This window comes from Nannospalax galili, unplaced genomic scaffold (genome assembly GCF_000622305.1).
Source record: "Nannospalax galili isolate Female #2095 unplaced genomic scaffold, S.galili_v1.0 scaffold290, whole genome shotgun sequence".
Lineage (NCBI taxonomy): Eukaryota > Metazoa > Chordata > Mammalia > Rodentia > Spalacidae > Nannospalax > Nannospalax galili.
This window is the reverse complement of record NW_008331486.1, coordinates 1,549,875-1,574,543: the sequence shown is the minus strand read 5'-3', so window position 1 is coordinate 1,574,543 and position 24,669 is coordinate 1,549,875. Positions and strand designations below refer to the sequence as shown.

Sequence of the window (24,669 nt, the reverse complement as noted above, 5' to 3'; positions counted from 1 at the left end):
ATGCTGAATTTTTTTTCATGTACTTATTTGCTATTTTTATATAGGCTTTGCTAAGCTTTTGTTTAAAAACTAGGTGGGTTTTTTGGTTTTTTGGGGGTCTTTTTGGTGTTGTTTGTTTGTCTTTTTGAGACAGGGTCTCCCTGTAGCCACAGCTGGCCTGTAGATCAGACTGGCCTTGAACTCACAGAGATCCCCCTTCCTCTGCCTCCTGAGTGCTTGGGTCAAAGGTGTGCACCACCAAGCCTGTCTTAAATTAGTTTCTAAAAATCTCACTAGTAAACTGGACATGGTGGCACCCATCTTTAATCCCAGCACTTGGGAGGTAGAGACAGGCAGATCTCTTTGATATCATGGTTAGCCTGGTCTAGGTAGCGAGTTCCAGGCCCAACAGGGCTACAGGGAGACCCTGTTGCACAAGAACAACAACCAAAATCTTAGATTAAAACAATATATTCTGGGCCGGGCGTGGTGGCACGTGTCTTTGATCCTAGTACTAGGGAGGCAGAGGCAGGCGGATCTCTGTGAGTTCAAGGCCAGCCTGCTCTACATAGTGAGTTCCAGGGGACAGCTGGGGCTAAAGGAAGACCCTGTTTCAAAAAGACCAAAATATATATATATATATTCTATCTATAAATCTTTCATTAGATATATTTTTTTCACAAATGTACTTTATTAGGTATATTTTCCTCTGGTCTGTGACTTGTCTTTTCATTTCCTTCACAGTATTTTTAACATATCAAAAGATTAATTTGAAAGTCCAGTTTTTCAATTTTTTCTTAAGTTTTTTGTTTGTTTGTTTTGAGACAGGGTATGGATATGTGTCCCGTGCTAGCCTAGAACTTATTCTGTAGTTCTGGTTGGTCACTCTTGGTAAGTGTGTGCCTCCTTAAGTCTCCCATTCCTGACCTTCCTACTGGTTTATGTTTTTTTGTGTCCTCTGAAATGTTTTCAATACCCATGAGCACAAAGATTTTTTTCCCCCATATTTTCTTCTAGATATTTTACAGCATTCTTTATTTTCATCTTTGAAACTCTTACTTAGGTTTTTCCCAAAGTGCGTGTGTGTGTGTGCGTGCGTGCGTGTGTGTGTGTGTGTGTGTGTGTGTGTGTGTGTGTATGTGTGTGTGTGTGTGTGTGTGTTGCACTGTGTAAGCCCAGGTCAACCTGTAACTTGCTGTGTAGCTTGGGTTGGTCTTGAATTTCTAATCCTCCTAAGTGCTGGTGTTACAAGGAAGCATACCTGAGTTCTTTTTTTAAAACATATTTTATGCGTATGAGTGTACTACTTGCATGTATGTAAGTGCACCTGTGTCAGGAAGTGGCGGTGTAGGTCAGAAGAGGATGTCAGATCCCCTGGAACTAGAGTTACAGATGGTTGTTAGCTGCCATGTTGGTGCCAGGATTTGAATTTGGGTCCTCTCCATGAACAGCCAGTGCTCTTAACCCCTCACATCTGGGTTCTTTAATCCATTTCTATTAATCTTGGTCCATGGCACAGAGTAAGGATGTTGCTACTAAAATTGTAAATTAAATAAAACAATAGCCTTTAGAGTAGCATCAGCATATTTATATGACATGTAAATTAATCAGGACAAAACATCGGTGAGATGGGTGAAAAGAAGAACTAAGTAAGGAGGAGATGTGGCACGCTCATGGACCAGAAATTCCCAGTGGTCAGGATGCTGCAGTGGTTCATTTCATGTTCAATTTGGCTGGGTTATGGTACTAAAATAATTTGTAAAAAAGAATAAGCCCAGCACTCAGGAGGATGAGGCAGGAGGGTTGCAGTGAGTTGAATGCCAATCTGAGCTGTAATATGAACAGATAAATAGTAATCTAGAGAGCACACATTGCCTGATTTGAAGTCTTACAATAAAGGCATAATCAAGACATTGTGGTATTGGCATGAAGATGGATATATAGATCAAAGGAGCAGAGTAGAGAATCAAAACAAAAAACAACCAAAGTAAAAGGTATTTCAAGTAAAAGTGCCCAGAGTGAGATGGCTTAGACACCTTTGGAGGATTGAGTTCAATCCTTCAAATCCACATCAAGGTGGAAGGAGAGAACCTACTCCAAAGTTGTCCAGTGACCCACACACATAAACTATTAAAAAATATTGATTGAACAGTTGGACAAGTACAGAGAGTAAATTAAACTGACTGCTAAAATAAATGTAACTTTTGATAGTATAAGAAGAAAATTACTAACTTTGTTTCCTTTAAAAATTTTTTAATTGAATGTTTGTGCATTTCATATAATACATCTTGATCATATTTAGCACCTCTGATGGATTTCATGGATTCTATCATATGTTAAGACCTATAGAGTCAAGTTTGTGTCCTCAAATGTCCCTCAGTTTAAGTCAATCCCCTGGAGCCTGGTCAACCTATCTAGCATCACTCCCTTAAAGAAAACTAGCTTTCCCTCACCCAGAAGTAAGCAGTTGCCAATAGTTCCTCAGTTAAGATTGGGGCTTTTTACCCATTTCCCCAGGTCTATGCTGGGGTTTTGTCTGGTTTGAGTTTGGATAGGTCTTGTGCATGCTGTCACCATTGTTGTAAGTTTATATGAGCAAGTTTCCAGCCACCTGAAAAACTGTTTCCTTATGGTCATCTACCACTTCCTTTTTTAAAAAAATATTTATGATTTTAATTTTATGTGTATGAATGTATTGCCTGCATGTATGTAAGTGTATCCATGTCATGCAAGGCACCAGAAGAGGGCATCAGATTCCCCTGGAACTGGAATTAGAGACGGTTGTTAGCTGTCATGTGGGTGCTAGGTATCAAATCCAGGTCCTCTGCAAGAATAGCCAGTGCTCTTAACAACTGAGCCATCTCTTCAACCCCGTCTACCACCTCTTGCAGTCTTTCCACCCCTTCTTCTGAAATGGTCCCTGAGACCTGGGTGGCAGAGGTTTAATATAGGTGTCCTATCCAGGGACATGTGCTCTGCAGTCTCTTATTCTCTACATTTTGACCAGTTGTGGCTTTCTATGTTAACCACCATCTGTTGCATGAGGAAGCATTGCTGCTGAGAGTTGAGAGATGCATTAGTATTCTCGCTGCCCCCTTTATCTCCGCTATGTTCCTTGAGCCTTAGGTGTAGACGTTTCATTGTAGATGTGTTCACTTAGGACTGGGCGTTTCTCAGACATTTACTCTCTGTGTGTGAGCAGCTTTGGAACTCTGTAATAGACCATGTTGCAAAAAGAAGCTTCTTTGATGAATGGTATGTTTGTTAGGCTTGTCCAGAGTTCTTATTTTTTGAGGCAGGATCTCACTTTGAAGCCCAGGCTGGCTTTGAACTAATGATCCTCCTGCTTTAATTATAAGTGTGTGTCACCGTGCTCAGTAAAAATAATTACCTTTAATTTTGCCCTCTAAAGATAGAAATTGTGGTACGTTTCCTTTTAATCTTACTATTTTTGTTTTGTTTTGTTTTTGGTCTTTTTGAAACAGGATCTTCCTGTAGCCCCAGCTTGCCTGGAACTCACTACGTAGACCAGGCTGGCCTTGAACTCACAGAGATCCACCTGCCTCTGCCTCTCAAGTGCTGGGACTACAAATGTGCACCACCATGCCTGGCCTTTTAATCTTTTTATAATAATACACAAAGTACATATTTTTAAAGTCAGATGCTTGAGATCATGTACCTTTTTTACTTGATAACCTTTGTATGTGCCATGATTTTCTCCCTGCAGGACAGATAGTTTCTCACTTTGCCTACATCTGCTGTTCCAGGTTGATAGTAATGGTAGTGGCAGCTGCCATCGATGGATTGCTTTCAGCCTGAAAGCTGTGCTGAGCACATGACATGAATTGGGCTGTTTATTCTCATGACAACTCTTTCCAGCGGTTAGCTCCATCTTAAAAAAAAATACAAGGGTTAAGTAACTTGTCTCTCTCTAATCTGTGAAGCTTGGCTTTATAACTGGAGAAACACTGCTGTTTTTTAGTTCTACAGTGTTTTGTTCTCAGAAGCAGTTCTGAGCAGGCTTCTTGGTGAAGGATCATTGTCTACATTTCAGATGGCTGAGTGTCCTTTCTTCTGCGAGTCCTTCGTATATTTCATCCATCCTCATCATATAAAATATTTTCAGAGTATGGTTGTCTGGCATGTTATACAGGGCAAAATGATGTACAAAAGCAAAGGTGACCTTGCTCTTTGAAGGTCTGAGACAAATAAGCAAAAAGCCAGGGACCGCCTTCTTATAGATCTTAAGGGGAACCAGTCTCAGAGAATTACCCGAGGGAATTCTGTGGCGCCTACTCATACTGTAAAGCAAAGGAGAAAGTGTTTTAGTCCTTTCTCCTAGGACAGAGAATCCTGATTTCAAGATGATGTTAGGTAACATTGGTTAGGTGCCTTAGCCTTTCCCTGCCTTTCCTTCTTCATGAGAGGACACTAGGTAAAGGCTTAATAGCCAAGGGAGGGGGCCTGTCAAAGTTATGTTGCTCAGAGGCATAGTCATATCTGTGATTTGGAAATCACATGAGAGTAAGTACCATGCTGGTGGGGCTTTGGAGTCAGAGAGACTTGGTTTCAGGTATGTCTCTAACATTTATCATCTTTTCTATTTCCTGAGGCTTCTAACTACTCAGAATATGAAACACACTGATCCTTAGCAGGGGGATCTCTTTGTGACTCCTTGGTTTGTTCTTTTCACCTCTCTCCCCTGACGTGGACTCTGATCTTGTAGAGGGAGGGTGACCGCCTGCATATTTGGCCCACGGCTTCTACAAAGCTATTCATCTCTGCCTCTTCTGTCTGACTCAGTAATGGCAGAGTTTGGTCTTCCTATTTCAGCTTCTGTTGTCTGCAAGTCTGTCTGTCCTTTGCATTCTTTTGGGTATAAAGTGTTCAAGTGAGATAGGATGTCCTCGAAGTTTGTGAAAGATAGTGTCTGTGGATTTTCATTTTCATGTTTAAGGGTTAGGTACTGTTGGTGCTGAGGAAGGGAAAATAAGAAAGTGCCAACACTCTCCTTTCCTAATTCTTCCCTGGCTTCCTAGGTTTTGTGCTGAGACTCCACAGAATGGGAGGGGGCAGGCAGAAGGAAGGGAGGACAGAAGGAAGAAGCAAACTGATAAAAGATGAAGAGAGGTAGCTGGTAGGTAGGATAATACGGGAGTAAGTACCTCTAAGTTAATGTTTTGTCAATTGACTGGGACACAGTGATTTTTGCAGAGAACCTCTGTTATACATGGTGCTTCTAAGAAAAAGAGGATATGGAACCCAGGTGGGGGGAGAAGTAAATATACATGCATACATATTTTTTCTTTTCTCTTAAAATGGAAAATTGGATATCTGGGAACAGTGTGCACTCTGCAAGCAGATTTCCATGGGGTTAGAATTTGGAAATCCTCTTTTTTGTTATTGTTTTGGCTTTTGGTTTTTTGAGACGTCTTAATGCAAAAGGAATGTGCTTTTCCTGTTTGTATAGCTCTGATTTCCATTTTAAAATAGAACTGGCCCTACTTGACATAATGGTGGTATTTGGTAGGAGGCAGCCGTTGCACAGTACTGTACGAGGTTTCCTTGGACTGATTCAGAGGGTGCGGGTAGGGAGAAGCTTCCTGGCTTCATGTCTTTCCTTTCTTTGTTTTCCTGTGTTCGGTTTAACTAACCTTGAGCATCTGACACAGAGAAGATAGCCACAGTAATTTAGAGAGGTACATGCTCAATCTTTGCCTCTTCTGTCTAATGAGTTCATGTAAAAAATATATCAAAAGAAATTCTCATAGCAGAATCCTCACATTTCAAAGGGGAGTGTATTTATAAGAACTGCTGATTCATTAGGAATGCTTCCTAATTCCAGTGCAACAGCTGCTTCTGGTTAGAATAAACTCCCACTCTTTTGTGTCCTGTCCCTCGAAGGGGAAGTTAAATTTTGGTTTAAGATTGTCCTCTTGATTTAGCTTTTTTCTTTCCCACTCTGACCCCCCCCATGATTATAGTGCTTTCTCCTTCTAAGTATTCACACAATTTGAACAGCCTACTGTACCTCGTCTCCACCTTTAAAAATGGCTTTCCTTAAGATTATAAATGCTAAAAAAACTTCTGATAATGCATTTTGTTTGCATTCATGGTGGCAATGGAGTGTATTGTACAGCAGTAAAGAAAAAAGTTGAGATACGTTGTAGTTGTGAATGCTAAGTGCAATAATTTAAAGTACAGGGAGCATTTCAGAAACCGCCATTGTCCAGTAAATGAAACCACCATATTAGCGTATCAGAGCATGCTGTTCTAATCACTTTTTTCCAAATACCAGCCTTTGAAAGAAACATGGCTGTATTTTTTATACAGAATCTGAAATCGTGTAATTGAATGGCTTGGCAGAATAGGTAAATGAATGTAGCAACATGCATTGAAATATGTCTCTTTGGTTTGTAATGAGCTGATTGAAGTTCACAGTTGTAAGACTTGCCATTTTATTTCCTGATTTTACATTCTAGACCCAGACAAAAGTGCCTTTTTCCTCCCCCACAGAAAAATGAAATAGAAGAAAATTGTTCATAAAAATCAGATAGCCTTTTGTGGAGATCACTACTGGGTTCAGGGTTCTGGAAGTCTTTATTCAACTGTCCATGTATAAAACAGGATTTCCTACTCTCCTCCTGTTAAATAAAAGAAATCTTGGGTTGGAAGTATAGCTGAATGGTCAAGTGCTTGCTTAGCATGTTTGAAGCCCTAGGTTCAGCCTCTCCAGTACTGCCTACCCCCTAGAAAAGATAAAAATTAAAAAAAAAAAACTTCCTTTGTGACCATTTCTATTTATTTTTAGAATTAGCAACTTTTGTTAATGCTTAAAGAAATCCTGTCACTTTAGTGGATCAGGAGCTTCATGTGCATGTGGTCATGCTGGTGATCAAGACTGTGGCTGCCTGGCCTACGACTCTCCTAGCGTTTGTCTCAGTAAGAACACTTACTGACTTGCAGGTCTGATTCCCCACCACACATCAAGCTCCTTGAAACTGGAGATTGTGCAATCACCCATTTGCTATAGGACCCCAAAAGGACCTCAACATCAATGCATGTTTCATAACCAAATGAGCCATAGAGGAAGTACAAGTCCAACAGGTGTCAGAGCAGTAGTCAAACTGTCCAGAAGACAGAACTGAACAAACATCATTTCAAATCCAGGTTAGGACATGACTCTGGGGATTAAATACAGATGAAATTTTGATCTTCAGGACAGTTCTCATTCCTGAAGACCCCACAATTCATTTCCCTAGGCTGAAGAACCGATGTCCCTTTCTACCAGCTTGGTAGGAGATAGAACAGGAGAAGGAAGGAGAGAATTATTTCCACTCCCTGGAGACAGGGAGTGGGTTTGTTTGGATGTCCTTCTACTGTGTGGATGTGTAGCTCTAGGTGAGTCCCCTATATTCTCTGCGCTCACATTTCTTCTACAAAATGAGTTTGAATTTGCAACTGACTACTCTCACACTTCTGTAACCGTGCCTGATTGAGACAGGTGTCCAAAACTTGGATTCTGACTTTTCCAGTCAAGAAGCACAGCCTGTACCACCTGCCACCCATAGTACCCATAGCCATGCCTCTGGGCCAGGAGAAAGCATGATACAGAGCTTCTCATGCCCAGTGTAGACAGACATGGCTTACTTCATGTATATGTGGAACGTAGTGTTTGTTAATGTTAATATAGCCAGTGAAGGTTTCTAGATGCCTTACTGTCTTAATGCATAGTAGATTGAAGGCAGTCTTATAATGTCCCCTCTCTTGGAGTAGATGACAGTCTACACCATGAATGTGAAACACAACAATGTCTGTGGACTAGATTACCTTTTAAAACTTTTCCTTCATTTTTTTTACAGTAAAATAAACAATGCAAAAAAATAAAAAGTAAAAATTATGGCTTAAAAGATCATCATATAAGCCAGATCAAAGGCTATACACTATATTTTCACACTTTGCTGGTGTTCTGACAAAGGCAAAATTAAAGAAATAGGTAAAAGATTAATGAGTAACAGGGACTGAGAGTGGGGCAAGGGTACACGACACCCTGGGAGTAAGCTATACAAGTTTTCTCTGTCTTGGTTGTCTGTGACTCTTATACCCATGAGTGCTTTTGTCAGAAGACCGAATTTCACTTCATGTTGAAAAAGAAGTGGGTTTTTAAAGGGTAGAGATGGTGGGAAAAACAGGTGGAGAACAGATGATCTGATTACAGTGTAAGTAGGGCACAAGAGAACATTCTGGGGTCCGGGAAATGTCTGTATTGATTGAGAATGGTGCTTATAGAGCTATGTGCAGTTAACTCATTTAAAGATATACACAGAGACAGAGTAAGTGCACTTCATTTTATGTCATTCAAAATGGTTTGTAAACAGCAAAACAATCATGAGCTTTAGAACCTGAACCCTCATTTCAAACCCCCACTGCCCCATTCCTAGCATGGTGAGCTTGAGCAACGCATCCCAAGACTGGAGCCCCCCATCTCTTCACCTGTCAACTATAGCTGACAAAGGTCCCTCATAGTACAGATGAGAGCAGAGATAGTGCCTGATGGGGCTGAGATACCCAGGCACTTTTCCCTCCCATCTCATGAATAGTTTCTACTGCACAACTGCTCTTTCAATTAACTGAAGCTATTCTACTTTAGAGCCATAAAAGTTAAGCTCAAACATTTGTGAAAGGTAAAAATGCTAACATCCATATGCTTGTTTAATGCTCACTCTTACAGTCTTATTACCACTACCGTCTTTTATATCACTACAGCATGCTAAATCCTCTAGGGTTAAGTCTTAGCCAATTAGTTAACTAAGTAAAGTATATGATATTTCTTTGGACAGGAAAGTACAAGGAAGTATTTGTAGTGCTGGCTCGAGGAGAGTCTTTTATTAAGAAATGATTGAAAAATTCTGGTGACACATGTGTATGTTCCCATTCTTTTAATATTTTATTTTTTCTTTTGCTTTCATTCTGTCTCTGAAATAAAATCTTCATCTGTGTTAAGCAAATAAATAATTAATTTAGAAAGTCCCTATTGGTTCAGCCCATTGTTCTGTGACTGATGCCACCTTAAAAACAATCATAAAGAACATGCGTGTGGCTCTGAACATTTTATGGACATTTAAAATCATGCACATATGGCTGGGCACCAATTGATTCCTTCTCTGCAGAGAGCAGGTAGACATCTCTGACCTGATAATCAAAGCAGACACTACCTACTTTTCAGTGCCTGGTACATTCTGTGAACTGTGATAGACACTTTTGTATTACTTTTCTTAATTTGTTCCATACCTCCACCTTGTTAGGTAAACAGGAAGTGCTGCCCTTGTGCAGAGGGAGGCGGTCTGGGAGCTAGGAGGTGATAGCTCTGGGGGAAGCACACCTGTTGTTCTGGGCTGTCTGACTCTACCTCCCCCTGTGTGTCACACAGCATCTGCTGTTTCTGAGGGAAGCAGGCAACCTTCTGCCTAGCAGGTTACAGCCAACCTTCTGCCTGTCGGGTGCTCAGTTTTCAGGTCTCATCTCCTAGAGCCAAATCCTTTTAAAACTGCACTCATTAATGAAAAGAGCCCCAGCAGAGTCATCATTTTCAGAGCCTCCCCCGCCTCCCGCCCCGTACACACACACATATACTGCTGTGCTGGTGTTAAAGCCTTCCAGTCTAGCTGATTCCAGACTTCTACCTTTGGTTCATCTTCCACTTTCTGGTTTGTTTTAGAAAGGCAAAACTGACCAGATTCTCTCTTCTGCTTTCAGGAAAAGAGCTAAACTCTCTAGTCCAGCCTAGAAAGCTCTGTATAAGCCAGGCTCATTGGACTTCACCAATCTTACCTTCTACACCCAAGATTCCTCCTTCCATCCCATCCTTACTCTTGAAAAACACCACACAGAGCAGCATCCACTCCTCCCTGAGTGTAATTTTTTGTGTCTCTGTCTCTGTCGTATCTTGTTCCTTCCAGATGGAAGTGACTAATTGTTCATCCAGTTTTTCTTCCTGATATGGCTGGGATCAGTATAGTTGAGATGCCCTTCCTGGGTGTCCCCATAGCTGTTTGTGGCAGCTGGGTCACCACATATTGCATTGCATTGCTGTTAGTGGTTCCCATGTCTGTCTCCCAAGAGACTTAAAGTTCTTAGAGGTCAGACAGCTCTGTGTTATATGTTCCTTATTTATCCTAGCTGTCTAGCACAGGGCTGACATCTGTGGATACTTACTAAACATTGCTATGAAAGCTCTAGCCTGTAGATTCGGCCTCCAAATATAACAGGCAAAAGAAGATTCCGACCCCTTTTTCTTTTCTTTTCTTTCTTAAGAAGAGTGACCATGAATAATTGTTTCTTCCTTTCTGAGGCCCACCAGGGTTTATGATGGCCAACTGTACCATTCTTCAAGAAAGACCACTAGTAGGGCTGCTGAGATGGCTCAGTGGTCAAGAGCACTGGCTGCTCTTGCAGAAGACCTAGCTCTGATTCCCAGCACCCACATGGTGGCTAACAACTGTTTATAACTCCAGTTCCAGGGGATCCAACTCCTTCTTCTGACCTCTGCGGGTATTGCACAACACAGATGCACTTACACACATTCAGGCAATACACTCATACACATAAAACAAAGATAATAAATATTATTAGAAAAAAGAGGGGTCACTGAAACCCTTAGCTAACAACCTCTGCCCTAGAACTAAGACTGGGAAAAGCATGATGAAGGGAAAGAACAGGAGGCTGTGGTTTGAGTGGCTGTGAAAAAGCATAAACTGCCATTTCATCTGGAGAGCCCGTGTGGGAACTGGGTCATCGCAGCAGTGAAGATGTATAAAGGAGGAGCAGGCAGGCTGCCACTCTGCTTGCCTCGCAGCCCTCGTCCCCCACTCCAGCAAGAGTTCTGGGAGCTGGGAGACCTGGAAGAGTCACTGTGGGCTGTGGTTTGTCTGAAGAGCTTTTTTAAAAAATATAATAATTAATAAAAATGATTTATTTATTAGGGTTAGGTATTGAACCCAGCCCTCTACCACTGAGCTACACTCCAGCCAAAAAGTAATACATATTTGTTGTGGAACATTTGGAGAATATTAAAATTGAAAAGATTATTTGAACATTTTATAGAGCCTCTTTTTATATCTACATTATAAAGATGTTTGTATGCTGACTATCTTTCTAGATGTAGAAACTTCATAGCAGGGCTAGAGAGATGGCTCAATGGTTAAGAGCACTGACTGCTCTTGTAGGGGTCCTGGGTTTAATTCCAGACAACTGTCTGTAACTCCAGTTTCAGCTGAATCTAACTCCCTCTTCTGACCTTCTTGGGTATTGCACAACACACATGCAGGCAAAATACACATACACATAAAATAAAAATGACAAGTAAAATATTTGAAAACTCACAACGTATTCTAACTATTCTCTCATACATTTAGATTTCTTTGCAGTTGTGAGTAGCATGGTACATGGCTTTTCTTTTTCATCTTTAAGGCACTGGATGCTCAATATGTAAATCACAGATAATCTAGAAAAGAATGTAGAAGAAAACAAAGTTTTCTACAGTTGTATAACCTTGAAATAAACACTGTTAATGTCCTCTCATCTCTCTGTATGTGTGGCTGCGTATGACAGAGTGGGTCTGCTCTGCCTTTCCATTCTGTATGATTTCATAGGTATTTTTCCACATAGTTAAAAAATAAGCCAAAGCATAGTTTTCTGTTGACTGGATTTAATATAATTTATTTATTTAAGTATTCTCTTAGCACATGTTTCAGTGTGTGCATGTTTTGCTATTATAGAAATAACGATTTATAATATATCACCAAAAATTAAATTACAAGATTTAATGCAGATAAAATAAAGTTAAAATACATACATTTTCTGATTTTCATCTGAATTTTCTACTTTTAGTAGTTACTCATTAAAAGGCAACTTTCTTGCTCTCTCTTACACTGTATGAGTTTAAGAATTTGTATTAGAGGAACTGGGTTCTGCCAAGAGTTTTGCTGACTGAGCATCCTTTTTCTCCTGTTGAGGTTTTTAGTGTTTCTTTTTTAAAATTTATAATTATGGCCATATTTTGAAGGAGTTTATAATGCCAATTTTAATCTTTTGTAATATTATAAACGACTTTTCGTAGCTCATAATAAAGCAAAAGACTGTAAGCACAAAGATTATTTGAAAACTCAGGATTGGCTGAGGGGCAGGATTTTCTCAGGGTCACAGCTGAGAGTGACTAATGGCAGTTAGTGTTCTGCTTTTGATCACCAAGTCCTGAATTCCCAGCTCCGCAGGTTGTTCATGTCTGGGTTCATCTATTCTGCTGAGGATTGCTCAGGAAAGAGCTGTTGGGTGGCTTGTTGAGTGGTGCAGAAGCAGTGTGCAGCTTGCTTTCTTTGGGTTTGTCCAGCCATGACTGCTTGTGTTCCCAGATTTGCACTTCTTACCTCCCTCGGACCATTCCTAACTCTACCATGATTTTCATACCAAGACTTACCTTAATGGTTATTCAGGTCTCTGCTCAGTTCCTGGATTTTGTTAAGAAATGAATGAATGAATGAATAAATGAATGAATGAACGCTACCAAACAAGTGAGGATAATGATTATCACATTTTGACAACAGTTTGAAACACCGAATGAGATAAATGGATATGCTGTCCAGTGAACAATTTACTATGTGCTATTCCCTGGGGGAAAGAGCAGTTCACACAGACCTGGATTTTACCTTGATCTTTGAGGCCTTGTGACTTCAACAAGTTACTGAGCCTCTCTGTGTTCCAGTTTCCTAAACTGTTAATTTGGCACCTACTTGGAATCACTGAGAGTCAATAAGCAAATCCTTTGCAAGCTCTTGGCATGTGGTAAATCCTTAAGTCAAAGGAAGTCCTTTCAGATATTTTGATCTGTTTGGTGTATCAGTAGCAGCAGAGGTGCTTGGAGCTAGGTGGACCTTGTAGTCCTAGTCGGATAGATTATATTCTCCTTAGCAGTTAGTGTGCTTTCACAGAGAATTTTGCTTCCCTCCAGAGCAGGGCTCTACAAAATTAGCTATCAGTGGAGGTTTTCTTCTGAATAGCACAGTCTTGTGGGTGAGACAGATTCCTGTGGCCAAGGGAAACAGGAGAAGGGCTGCTTAGGTTTGCACAAACTCCTGCTTTACCTTTCCTCAAAACCTCAGTTTCATTTCCAAAAGCATTTTGGGGAAGTCACTTAGTGAGAGAGCTACTGAGCCACTAGATATGAATTGAAGGCAGACCAGCTTCCTGTCTGTCTTTGTTGCCAACTCTCCTTGTATGGGTCTGCCTTGCACCCGAAGTAGAAGGCTTTGAACATCAGCTGTCTGAAGCAATCTGTAGCCTTATCACTTATTTTAATGTTCCTTGCACAAGGTCACTCTTGGATATGGTGCTCTGGGCACTCTTACCCCAGAGTGCTTCCCTTTATTTAACCTCTGACCTGTGAAAACAAGAGTTAATCAAGAGTTCTAAGGTAGCTAAGAGGAAGGGGAAGTGTTTGGTTACAAATTAAATATGAACAAGTCATAAGTCATAAATCCCCAGTCGTGCTACCAGTTGCGCGTCTCAAGTTGCACATGGTCCAGAGTGTTTGAGTTATACATTCAAGTTCAGAGCTCTCTGATTGCCTGGGGGTAGGTGCTAGCTTCATTTTCTTTTGGCCTCTAACTCTTTTCCTTCTAAGGCATTAGTTTTATTGAACCAACTACTTTCATATCCTACTTTCTCCCTGTATGCCTGCTTCCCTGTCCTTTCTTTACCTGCCTGCCTGCTTGTGTTGATTGGTGTGCTGTTCTGTGAATTGAGACAGCACTGCTTCCCTGAAAGAAGTTAAGCATATGGAAAAAGTTGCCAAGGAAAGGCATTGAAGCATTGATCATAAATGGACTTAAGAGACAGCCAGACACTTTTATAAAGAGATTTGCAGTGGAATAATACAACATTCAAGCAGAGCTCTGGGTGCAGATGAACTACAATGAAAGTTGCTCATTGAAATCTGATGCTTTCTTTAATCTAGCATTTTCTTAATTGTCACCGTAAGCATACATTTAAAGCTTCATACTTTAAATTTAAAAAGACAGCACAGTCTAAGAACCTGTGACACAGGCTATGCTCTTTCTACTAAATTCTTAAAAGATATACATTTAGATCTTGACATGAAACTCTGGAAATTGAAATATTCTTTTTCCTGGTATGATTAAAATTTTTTTCATTTATTTTTATTTATCATTTTTATTTTATGTGTATGCGTGTATTACCTGCATGTAAGCAAGTGCACCCATGTTGTACAATGCCTGCGGAGGACAGAAGAGGCTGTCAGATCCCCTGGAACTGGAGTTGCAGACAGTTGCTAGCTGCCATGTGGGTGCTGGGATTCGAACCTGGGTCTTCTGCAAGAACAACCAGTGTTCTTCACCGCTGAGCCATCTCTTCAGCCCGATTAAAATATTTCAAATTAAGCTATTTATATATATGTTTCCAAATATAATGTGTGCACTAATTCCTAAAGCAACACAGGATCGACACATGACTGGTGTCTCTGGAGCTGGCAAAGTGAGAAAACACACTGGATTACTGGGAGGCATCCAGAGCTGGATTGCTCAGAACAATTTACAGCTGAGAGGTTTTACAGGCAAGCTTTGATTGTATCAGGGCACTACAATGTGAATCACAAGGTAAAAATTTTATGTCTAAGCTCAGAATTGATAATTATATCTGATTGCATTGTCCAACTGGTAGGGAGGGACCTGCATAGAGCAAGTAGGGCTTAGAACTCTGAGTGAAGTAGGTTTGTGTTTGCTCTGTGCTTCTAGTAACCACATCATTGTAAGGAGGTTACTTCACTATTCTGAAACTCAGTTTTCTCTTCTGTAAAATGGGATAATTCATATCATTCAGTTTATATGAAGAGTAATATTTCAAAGCACTTAACACTTGGTAAGTGCCCTTCTTTCCCCATTAGCTTTCACTTCTTCCTTCTAAAATGAGAATGATAACAAATAGTGTCACAGCAGGATAATTAATTTTGTTCTTCACTACTGAAAGTAGGACAGGACTTCTTATAAAGAGATTTCTTGCCTGTGCCATTTTTAAAAAAATAGTAGAGACAGCATATGTCTCTTGTAAGCTATGAAAGCTTTGATAAGGTGGGCCTGGATTAGAACCCCACTATACCATTATATTATATTACAGTTGTAATTTCAGCCCTAAAGTCAGATGATCTGAATGGGGAAAACTTGCAGGTGTGTGGATACAGGAGTGGGCAGCCCCATAAACTCTTGGGAACATGATGAAAGGCCTGTGTGCTCACTTTCTCGGGTCTGAGTGGAAAATACTGAGAATTACAGTGAGCTGTCAGTGCAGGTGCCTTTACTCCAAAGATCTCATGATACCAACACTTCACTAGTGATAACAGGAAAGTGCCCCTGTGCTTTCCTTCTGAGCAGTCTCTCTCAATTGAAGTCATATTGCCAAAGAAGTGACTGTGACTAACCCACTCTCTAAAAGCAGAAATTATTGAGCACCCACCAAGAGAGAAAAGAGCCTTGTTTCCGAAATTAAATCCTCGTGGTGTTTGGATAAATCTGTGTAAGCACAAATGTTTTACAGAAGGGGTGTGTGTGTGTGTGTATGTGTGTGTAATGCAAATTAATATTTGCATTCATTTGGTACATACGATTGTGCACCTACAGCCACACCAATTAAATAAATAAATCATAAATCATAAGAAAAAAGACCTCAAGGACTCTTAGAGATGGATCAAATTCATCTTGCTTAGAGCCAGTCATCTTTAAGGACCAGGGGTATGATTTAGTCTTAGTGATGGTTAATCTTAATTATCACCTGCCTGGATTTGGGATCTCCTGGAAGACACCCTCTGGGCAGTCTCTGAGGGCATTTTCAGACAGGTTTATCGAGGGAAGACCCACCAAATGTTTTACAGAAGGGGTGTGTGTGTGTGTGTGTATGTGTGTGTAATGCAAATTAATATTTGCATTCATTTGGTACATACGATACATTTTCCTGCATAGATGTACTAGGTATCACAATGGGATGTTAATTATGGGCATAAATCAGAGATTCTTGGATACTATAATAAATTTACAATTCAGGATTAGCAGCTGTGAGCCAAGCGGAAGGCGCAGGGTGGGCAGGACTGCCTTTCATCTCCCAAAGGGAGCTATGCTTTTTTCTTTCTTCGACTTTTGGTCTCATTAGCAGTAAGATAGTGACATTATCAGGGCAAAAGAAGTTCATGCTGTTCCAAACAGCTGTGAGTGTGCTTCCATATCCAGCCACGTAGTAGCCTTAGACAGCCTAGCCATGAGGGTCGGTACTGTAGCACATCTCCAGTTCACAGACGGAAAGGAGGAGGAGCATGCTTAGGCCCCAGCTGGTGAGTGACCGAACTGACACTCTTCCCAGGTGAGTCTCTTAACTCTGTACTTGGTGTAGAGTTGATGAGGCATACCACTTCTGGGAAGACTTTCTGAGATAGTTCCTGTGCCCTATGTGACCCTTTTAATCAGGGCTGCTGTCATTTTCTGTGGGTGTGATCTCTTTATACTGTGAGCTCATCAGATGCTAAGACAGCAGAATGCCAGGCACAAACTAAAATGTGTTGCTGAAAACCTCACCACCATTTCCAGTTCCACAGAGGTACTCATTGAATCTCTAAAGCCTTTAGCTCAGGAAGGGGATATGTGCATCTCTCCTGAAGAGGAATGTGTACAGTTTGGCACTAAAGCTGTAGCTAGAGAACTTAGACCAGCACCCATAGTTGGCTTCTGTTGTGCCTAAAAGTGACAGTGTATTTGGTTGGCTGTGGTGGGGAGAAGGCTGTCCACCTGGGATCTAGGTTTTTCCTTTCTACCTACCACCAGTCAGGAAGTGAGGAAAGGAATGGGAAGTACAGAAGTGGAAGATTTGTGTTGGAGCTTTTCTCTGCAGTAAATTTGAAGAGAGGAACAGGACAAACATGGGTTAAGGATGGACCAGGCCTGAGGCAGAAACACTGTTAAGGGCTCATCTGTGCTTGAAAAATTAGGTTTGCAAATGAAGGTAAGGAAGAGCAGAAAATAGGTGGACTAACTTGTTTTGGAACCCAGGAAGGGACCAGAAGTCTTCCTTTGGTCCACTTTCAGTATTTGCTGCCACTATTTGTCACAGACTCCAGCAAGACATTGCCAGTGTTAGTTTATAATCTTGGGTCATTTTCTAAACCAGACTGTTACCTGCAAGTCTGGAACCCCTCCTCCTAACAAGAGCAAGTTGACTATTATCCAGTAGTGTTGGTGGTCCAGGCCTTTGTTGACACTGTAGTAGTGGTTCATGTCTGTCACTGGAAGCTGTGGCTTATCAAATGTCTGACGAGTCCAGGCACACACATGGGCTTGAACAGTCACTATGCACTTTTGCTCCTTGATCTCGGCAAGTTAATGTTAATGAAAAAAGCAGCAAGATACGTATATTGTATCAGCTGTGCTGAGTCTTAATGTGGGGCAAGCCCAAGACATGTCATGTTCCTGGAATAAAATGTATCTTTTTTTTTGTTTGTTTTTGTCTTTTTCAGACAGGGTCTCCTTGTAGCCCCAGCTCCAGCTGTTCTGGAACTCGCTATGTAGACCAGGCTGGCCTCGAAAGCACAAAGATCTGCCTGCCTCCACCTCCCAAGTGCTGGGATTAAAGGCATGCGCCACCACGCCCGGCAAAATGTATCTTTTTAAACAGGGACCACATGTGCCTGGTAAAGTGGGGAGTTTAGGAATTTATCTAGGAAAGGCAAATCTAAAAGTTTGGAAATAAATTTATGTCAACAAAATCTAGTTTTTAATTTTAACTGCATTAATTCTTAGAGTAATTCATGAGTCAAATGGGTTTTTGAGGGGAAGGGGTTGTGATTTCTCTGACTTAACACTTCATGTTTGACTTTCATAGTGTAATCATAAAAGAAGTCTTTTTCTGAAAGTATTTGAGAACTTCAGTTTCCCAAAGGCTTCTCTTGTTCTTGGACATTGAAATCATTTTCTTTTGATGTAGCTGTTGTGTCACCATGCTTGTTTTTGTCACATTTCTCTCTGCTGTTTGTTATCTGGGCTGGTGTTGCCAGGTCTTCATTTATCAGTGACTTTGCCTCAGTGCTGAGTGGGCATCCAGCGTACACTTTGAGAACCCTACATCCCCAGGGTGGCTGTGAGTTACTCTGTGGACTGTTTGCATTTTAGTATAGATATCTGATTGGGACACTGGCAGACACTGGCAGAGGAACAGGGGTAGATGCTGGGTCCCACAAGAAGGACTGAGTGCAAATTTCTGTTTGAGGCAGCCACACCTTGGTGCACATTTTCCTCTTATTACAGCTCTGCTTTCTGACCTAATCTGCTTGACAGAGGTTTGAGATTTCCTGTCATATGTATGAGGAATCTCTGACCCTGATACCAGGGCTCAAAAGAGAACGTCCCACAGCCAAGATCAGCAAGAGCGATGCACAGGAAGATCCAGGAATGGGGTATAGGCACTAGACTGAGTGCCTCCCATGTGTGCCAGGTGTGTAAGTTAGGTCTTGTTTCTTAAACTATAACTGGATGTAGAAGTTACACACACACACACACACGCACACACACACACACACACACACACACACACACACGACAGCAGTAAAAGGTTTCTGAATGCCCAACAACTAAAAATTAATACACAAAATAAATGTAGGCATTTTCTGGCAGCATGCACTTGTATTGCACAGTGCACGGCTGCAGTGCTGGTGAAAACTACAGGAAACACCTCAGCTCAGATTTAAAGCCATTATATGTTATGAACTGCAATATTTTCATTACAGTATAGACAGAATTCTCTGCTCTTATAGAAACATAATGTTTCAATTATGGAAAATAAAAACTTTCAATATTTTCCTACTGTCATTCCTTAGCATGTAAGTATCGAATTAGTGCATCTTTAGATTGAATCATGTTAGTATGTTAATTTTAAAAGTTGTTTGAACTGCTGACTTGAATTTCATAAAGAACTGCTGAATGAATTTTGGCTTAGGATCAGGACAGAATTGCCAATGATTTCTGAAATGGCCCTGAACATATTCTTGCTATTTTGTGCTAAATATTTACGTGAAGCAGCCTTCTCAGCATTGACAGTTATAAAATAAAAATACCGATCAGCTCTGAAAAACTTGAAGATGCTCTACATTCTGCAGAATTAAATGTTCAATCAAGATTAATTGTGTTAAAGCAAACAAGCCCACCCATCTGATTTGGGTGCAAATTTGATTTCATCTTTAGTAGATATGTTTATATTTACCAATGAGTTTTTTAAAATAAAATTCTTATGATTTATTATTGATAAATGTTTGTTATGTCCACCTATTTTATATACTTTTGTACCTAGGCAATGTAAAAACTTCTCAGGCCAAAAGGAGTTGCCAGTGAAAAAAAATGTAAGAAGACTTAAGTTAAGTGATTGGCTGCATCGCTTTATAAATCAAGTCCCTGAATCTTTGAAAGACTGCTTTTCCAAATTGTCATGGCCAGGAAGTGGCAGAAATGAGACCTACCCAGAGTTGTTAGGCTCAAGTGTGTTCTCAGCACATACCACACTATTCTGATTTTTTTTTAATATGAGGATTTTAGATTATTTACTATTTTCTATCATTTTATTTTTCAGACAGGGTCTCATGCAACCTAGGCTGGTCTTGAACTTGCTGTGTAGCTGAGGCTGACCTTGAACTCCTGATCTTCCTACCCCTACCTTACAAGTAGTGGGATTATAAGTGTGCACCACCACATTTGGTGTTTGTTTGTTTTACTTTATTCATTTAAAAAAATTCTATATGTATATATCTGTGCCTGCTTCTCTGTGTCTCACATGTGTGCAGGAGCCTGTGGAGGCCAGAAGAGGGTGTTGGTGTTCCTGGAACTGGAGTTACAGATAATTGTGATCTACCAAGTGGTGCTGGGAACCAAACCCAGGTCCTCTGCAAGAGCAGTAAGCACACTTAACCACAAAGTCATCTCTCCAAGCCCCCAAGTTTGTTTTTTGTTTGTTTGTTTGTTTTAATATGAAAGCTTGAAAGAGTAAATACCAAATCACCTTAACTAGGGTATGCTTTGTCATCTGGTGAATCTTAGCAAAAACTATGGAAAGAAGGAAATATCTCTCCTTTGTAGTCAGGTCAAGAGCACCTCAGAAATTGACCAAAAATAGGAAGACTCTGCTTCACTTCACTGTGCTCAGTCTTCCACCCAATCCAAATGTCTGGTGCTGTCTGAGGGGGCGGCGACTTCCTTGTATCATCCCGTGTAAATGCCTTGTGTATTTACTTGGTAGAATTTTAGTGTAAATTCCTTTTATTTTTCTCTTCTAAACGTCAGCCAGAGCATTTTATTGATCACTTTCAAGTTATAAGGATGAATGGGTTATATTAGCTAGTATTTTCCTTTTATGGTAGCAAGTCAAGCACTGCTCTGATAAAGCTGAGTTCACGAGGGGCTAAGATGAGGGGGAAGTATACTTTTCCTGTTTCTAAGTGCCCATCCCCAGGGTGTTACTCCTCCTTCACTGTCTCTTTTCCATCTCCATCCAGGTTACTGAGTGTGGCCCCTTAGTTTGGTCCTTCAGAATCCAGCCCTACATGCCCTCTAGCCTCAACTGTTACGCTTGCTCCAGCCCTTGCTTGTGAGATTTTTTTATTTCTGCTTGTAGCGCTCTTCATACACACCCTTGCCAGCTTCCTCCCACTCACTGGCCCCACCTTATTCAGAATCTAACCTGGTTCAGAATCTAGTGGAAGCTCAGCTTCTCTCTGAGGTGGAGAGTGGCTTCCAGTTGCCACTGCTGATCTGTCTCTGTCGCACTCTTCTCTCTCTGGCCATGCTCTGTAATTTTTCTATTTATTTCCAATTTATGTTGTAACTTTGAACACTTCAGTTGATATGATTACACTGTTTTTGATGGAAGAAGACACTCTTTTGTTTTAAGTAATAACAAACTTGGAGAAAAAAAATTGCAAATTCAACACAAACGTCTGCTTTTTCCCCCTGCCCTGTTTGAGACATGTTGCTAAAATAATAACCAGTAAATGCAAACATTTTAGTGTACATTATAAAAACAAAAGAGCAATCTTTTATATAACTACATAGCAATCATAAAAATTAAAAAGTTGGTGAAATCCATGGACCTTTCCTTTTCATGCTTTTAAGAAATCAAGTTCAGAATTGATGTTGCATTTGTCATTTCTGTCCTTCAGTCTGGTCCAGTTCCTCAGTGTCTCTTCCACCTTTATGAAGGCAACAGTTGGGCCATCGCTTTATGGAAGGGCTCTCAGTTGGGATTCATCTGATCTTCAGGATGAGGCTCTGCTTCCTTGGCAAGGGTGTGATAAAGTTGTGCTATGTTGTTCTGCTGCGTTCTGTCGGGTGCCACACTATTTCAGTCTGCTATTTGATGAAGGTAGCATCCTTTTTATTTCCTCTGTGATATACAAATCAATTGTGAAGCACTTTCAGACTGTGTAAGTAACCCTACCACTCAGAAAATGTTGTATTCATTTATTTATATCAGCATAGACTCTGTATAATCCCTTTATTATTATTTGCCTTGATGTTCAGAGTATCACAGATTTTGTCAGTGGGATCCACCCCCTTCTCATCGACTTTTGTGTCCTGTTGATATGTCCTGACCATGTTTTAAATACTGCCTTCCTTTTTTCCAGCTCAAGGCATTTCTCAGCTCTGGCCTTAGAAGCCAACATTTCTTCAAGGAGCCCTCATTCTTAATAGAGAATGGTTTTTAGAAGTCAACACCTGGGCACTAAGGGTGCTCATTATAATTGAGGTATCTCTGCTCATGGGCCTTCTCTGTGGTTCAGACTAGAAGGTGCCTGTGGGTATGTGTATAATCTGAATGTACACATCTATATTTGTATTTCTATCTCTGGATACCATGATTTCACATAGGTATACCCAACCAGGGTTCATTCTTGTTTTCTAATATCCATATTTCTAACTCTAGTGTCTGATATCAAGACCTCTGGTTCCAACTGTATGTTTCATTGCTTGATCAATTCCCTTGCATGTCACTAGACTCCTGCTTCACCTCCCTTCCCACATAGCTGCGTTCCTCACTCCATTTGGCCAGGGAGGTGGCCAGGGAGGAGCTGCATGATGGAGTGCTTGTTTCCCGTGTGTGGAGTGGGAAGTGTTTACTCTCTGATGACAGACACACACAGAATGGAGAGGGGGCTCCCTGACTTCACCTGCAGTCTCCCAGTTGTACACCATGGTGCCAGCACTAATGAAGCAGGATGACGGGAAGCGCCAACAGACAGAGCTCAGCTGTGAACATTGGTCTTCTAGCTGGGGAAGCTGGGACACTTTGAAGAAGAAGACAGCTGGGGTTTGGTTTCAAAACTGTAGCACTGCCTTCACTAGACACTCATCTTCAGCGCACATGGGACAACATGTGGAGAATAGTTGTGTCCAGTTGGGCCAAAGGGAGAGATAAGTGACTGGTTTCCAGGGTAACTACTACCAGTCCACAGCCAGTGTTTGTACCAACATAGCCAGAGGAATTGATTCGGTGAGGCAGAGGCCAGCAGTACAAAGTGGGCTTGGCTCTATGGGCCTGGTGGCTGTCACCATGCCACTTCCCTCAGCACACAGCAGGTAAGGATGCTGAGGTTGTAAGTTACCAGGCTCTGTCTGTCAGTTGACTAGTTGTCCCAAACTGCTTCAGTATGCAGTCCCGAAGTCTCAGCAAAGCCAGACCATCCCACTGCACTGCCTCTAGCATTCCTAGAAGGAGCTTTGCTTTGCTTTCCTGTGCTTGAGGCCAGCATTTCCTCTACTTGCCCCTTTCTTCCCTCCTGACTTCCAATGGTTAGATTTACCTAGCGGTGTTTTCTTTCAGGAAAGAAATACTTGTAATCCTTGGCTGAATTTGTTTACTGAAAGACCTCTAATCTGCAAGGGAGTTTTCTTCAAAGGAGATTTCTTGTTCTGCTCTAATGGCTTTCAGCTCATGGAGGTTTATTTAGCAGAAGAGGAAGGGAGCATGTTATCTCCTGCCTAATCCTTCTTAAATGTTTACATTGCTCTGCCAGAGTCAACGCTGTAGAGAGTGGCAGCAGCCATTTGCTCTGGAAGAGTCCATATGTGGCTGCCAGAGCTGATGGAAACATATTAACATAAGTGATAATACTGTCATAGAAGTGAAAAGTTAAGTTGCTTATCAGTATATTTTGATAAGCTACTTAAATTTTACAGTAGCATGTGCTGTCTTCAGACAGACGTCACTGATAGGAGCTTGTGCACTTTATCTGTCCTCTCTATAGCTTCTCACTTCATTTATTACCCTCAGCAGCCCAGTAGTAATCTGTACAGGGTGCTGATCCCCTCTCCCTGGCAGGATGTCACATCTGGGCTCTGCCTTGGATCCAGCCCTATCAGTGATGGACACTCAGCAGAGCAGATGTGAGCAGACTCGAGCAGCAAGCTCCTCACGTGCCTGTTCTCAGTAGCTTTCGGAACACTTCTTGTAGGAAACGGAGCCCTTTAAAGCAAGGGGGAAATCTTCTTGGGAGAAGGGATACCTCTCACCAAGTTTTCCGTGGTGCCAAGGGTCTTTGCTGTCTACTAGTCTTCATCTATTTGTATTTTTCAGTAAACTCTAAGCTCTAAATGTGAACCAATCTCCATTCTTGGCACTGAGAAGACACAGCAGAGGAAGAGGTTCTCCTTTCTATGTGCCTGTTGAGAAGACAGCCATGCCATGGAGTGCTCCTTTGTGTGTAGGAGGGGTGGGTGGATATTGTAACAGTGTGCACATGGCCAGCACAGAAAAGAGGGAATTATAGCACAAGAGGCAGGGATAAGGAGGGGTAGGGGGCTGTTAGAAAGACAATCAGAAATCAGCTGGACTAGACTGTGAAGGCCACAGGGAGAAAATACCCATTGTGCACTACCTCAGGCAGGCTCAAAGATGCCCAGGTATTTCCAGGGTGAGGCTGTCATGAGAGGAGCAGGTACATGGCCAAGCAGAGAAAGAATAATCAGAGCCTGACAAGGAGGAGGTTCAAAAGCTGTCCTGAGAAGCATGGACTACTGAATGCTGTAGTCATGGGATGCCATTGCAGTAGTTTAATGTGTCATGTAGATTTTCATTTTAGATAGATGATTCTGATGGCCACCCCAAGGGTGAATTTCAAGGGTAAGATCTGCAGGTAGGCCATCGTGTAAATTGAGGGGAACGGTGGTCAGGACCTGCTAGACGGCGGCAGTAGGAATGGAGAGTTCGATGCTCCTACTGTAGCCGGTAGAAAGCAGATGCATTAGAAGGCCTGATGTATTGACATGTGTGGTTTTGGGTGCACAGGGCATGTGGGACATCTTGAAGATGCTAGTGATGGGCATGCTGTGTGGTTGTGTGTCCTGTTACGAGAAACTGAATAGATGCTTTTTCATAGACTGTGGGTGTAGTGAGAAAGGCCTGGCTACTCAAACATAGTGCCTGATCGCAGAGCCTCCTTTGGATTTCTTCTCTATGAAGCTGGACTACTTTTGAGGCATGGAAACAATTCATAATGGACATTCAGTCTTCAGCCTCACACAGGCATGTTTTTAAAATCCCAGAAATAATTAGCATTTCACCAGTCCACGTTTTCAGCAGTCATGACTGCGGGATCTTCAG

General features: G+C 41.4%; 1 protein-coding gene across 14 annotated transcripts in view; it reads left to right on the top strand.

Annotated features, from left to right (window-relative positions):
• Dennd1a (DENN domain containing 1A) overlaps positions 1-24,669 on the top strand; it is a 534,503-nt gene that overhangs the window by 244,109 nt on the left and 265,725 nt on the right. The gene's annotated exons all lie outside the window — the stretch shown is intronic.